Consider the following 3,310-nt stretch of genomic DNA (forward strand, 5'->3'; position numbering starts at 1 on the left):
GTAGGTTGGGGAGGGGTAGTTGCTGTTGTACCCCTACTAGCGACATTTTTACCTTATAGAATTGTGTCTGTTTTCATTATGTTCACACATCGTTGTCAATATAATGGAATTTGATGCGACTGTCATACAAGTGAGAGGTTACGCTAATTTGAAAGCAGGTTTAATCGACCATTTTCTACATAAAAAAATGTCTGTACCAAGGCAGGAATATGACAGCTATTATCCATTCGTTTGATGTGTTTGAGCTTTTGATTTTGCCATTTGATTAGGGACTTTCCGTGTTGAATTTTCCTCGAAGTTCAGTATTTTTTGTGATTTTACTTCTTTTTTGTTGTTGCTGATGGACATTCGAAACTTTTGCAAGAAAAGAACTATCATACTGAAATTGACACTTGATTTTTTGGAACTTGTGCATACAGAGATTTAAGCATTACAAACAATACAATACACGTATCCTGTACAATGTGCCTATGACCATCTTAGGTATTTGATGGGGTTTGTGTTGCCCAGTCATTAGGGTTTTGTAGATTGTTGCGTTTAGATATATGAAGATATGGTATGAGTGCACATGAGACAATCCTCCATTCAAGTAACGCTTTATAAAAGTAAACCATTATAAGTCAAGGTTGTTTGTGTTTGAGTGGTTTTCAGCTTTTGCTATATTTTTGTCGGTGTCTCTTCGATATGATACGAATTTTTTAAAAAATGAAATTTTGGTAACTTTCACCTCTTTTCTACCAATGAATAGATATTCTTGCTTTATAAAATATCAAAACTATACATCATGAAAATGAATCGTTAAACGTATGCTTTAATGTTTGGTTCAATATTTTATCTGACTTTAGCATTCAAGCTATTTGGACATTTTGTGTAAAAAGTTAAATTATACTTATCGGAATACAAGTATGCAAATAAAGTCACAAACGTTTCAAAGAAATCACGTAGTTCGCACATATGCGCGTTGTTAGAGTCTCATTTCACTAGTGACATGGTTTCATGGTCTGGCTTGGATTTGATCATACCAGTTAAGTCGATTGATTTTAGTCTAATTGATTGACGAAATCTGAACATCTGTATCCTATTGCCTTAATTTATATCAACAATTTGAGAACGATAAAGATTTTACGAACATTATAATATTAGATTTCATCACACATATACATCAAACAACTGATATTTTTTCATCAAACATATACAGTCAATTTCTTGATGGTGTGATGATCAAAATATCAGGGAACTATTGTTATCCTTTTATGTATAAAAAAAAAACTCCTTAAATCCTGCATAAGGTTCAGATATATCTTAAATAACCTACAGATCATGGGGCTTATGTTGAGACAAAACTAAAAAAAAAACAGATCATTCAGGTTAACATGCAAAGCTCTGATTCCTTTCAAGGATTTGGCTATACTTTTTGGACCTTTTGGATTATAGCTCTTCATCTTTTATATAAGATTTGGATTTCAAATATTTTGGCCACGAGCATCACTGAAGAGAAATGTATTGTCAAAATGCGCATCTGGTGCAAGACAATTGGTACCGTTAATTTTATTAACCCTGCAGTTTTTATAAAATGTATACAAGGGAATTTCAGGTAATGGTTTGTTTTAAAAAGAGTAAAACCCTTTTTGGTAAACTAGGAAATATGAAAGGATTCTTATGTTCAGCCTAACTTAAATTGTTGGAAGCGAGCAGGCGAGCAGCCAATCAGACATTTACATTTCATGTAATGTTATTAATTGACAGGTTTTGTCAGCAAATAAAACACTTGTAAATATACATGTATCTCGGTAATTATATAATAACTGTTCTAATGTATTAATATAACTAACTATATAGATATACTTCATTGAATATTTTTCCATAAATATTCAATAACTTATGTAACTGGTACTTAATTGAAGCTCTAGATTGAGAAAACTGTTAAACAGCAAAGGTTCAATAAGACTTATTATTTATTAGTGTTAACAAAATAAGAGGTACAAATTAATTAGGTTATGATATGTAAAAAAGTCAATGTCGTTATAAGAGAAACGTGTATATCTAACATTTCTAGACGTACATATGCTGTTACAAATGGTAATTGCTATTTCATTGACGTAAACTCTACTTGCCATCTAATTACCAATATCAAAACAATCATCAGTTTGCCACAGGTTTTTTCGCTATATTAACTAATCTATTATTGTTTTTGTAACTTTTCGCTTTTAACACATTTAAATATTACGTATTGTCAGCTTTTTATACAAAACGAATGTCGCCCATGATTGAAAACACGACTAGGTAAATATGTAATAATATGTAAGAAGATTCAGGAGATTACTTCAATGACGCACATGAAATAGAAAAATGAAACCCTTCCTGCTTTTGAAAGTCCAATTAATTTTTCATCAGTTCAAAGATTGTGTGTTTGTAAAACAAATATCTACTAATAAGTTGTCAGCAACAGTCGGAATGGAAACATTAAATTCAATACTTTGAGCAGAGAAAGTGGACGTTTTCTTTGTGTTTAAAACACTTGCACTAATAATTTGAAAATGCCAAAGATATCCTTGCGCAATGAAATAAGTGTATTCGTGTCCAACATACTTTCTAGTGTTACTCTATCTTTCTTGTTCATTCCACCTCTTAAATGTTTATTGGTTTTGTTCATCTCTATTTGATATGAGATAGTTGTCATCATGTGTTAAGCAGACGGCACTCAATTATCTAGTATAATTGGCTGTTTTATGTTTAGACTGTGACCTTGGTACATCAATTTTCAAAAAAAACCAAAGCAGTCAAAACTGTGGTTATGAGTATGACGTAAACACAAGGAAGCTGTTACGAATAAAAGAACAATGTTATTTACATTTTAATCTGGGTGCTCCACAGATAGTCAGATAAAATTGAGAATGGAAATGGGGAATGTATCAAAGAGAAAACAACCCAACCATAAAAAACAACAGCAGAAGGTCACCAAAAGGTCTTTAATGTAACGAGAAATTCCCTCACCCGGAGGCGTCCTTCAGCTGGGTCCAAAACAAATATATACTAGTTCAGTGCTAATGAACGCCAAACTCATTTTCAAATTGTACACAAGAAACTAAAATTAAAATAAAACAAGACTAACAAGGACCAGAGGCTCCTGACTTGTGACCGGCGCAAAAATGCGGCATGGTTAAACATGTTTATAAGATCTCAACCCTCCCTCTATACATTTAGCCAATGTAGAAAAGTAAACGCATAACAATACGTACATTTAAAATTCAATTTGAGAAAAGTCCGAGTCTAATGTCAGAAGATGTAACTAAAGATAATAAACAAAATG

This window comes from Mytilus trossulus, chromosome 7 (genome assembly GCF_036588685.1).
Source record: "Mytilus trossulus isolate FHL-02 chromosome 7, PNRI_Mtr1.1.1.hap1, whole genome shotgun sequence".
Classification (NCBI taxonomy): Eukaryota; Metazoa; Mollusca; class Bivalvia; order Mytilida; family Mytilidae; genus Mytilus; species Mytilus trossulus.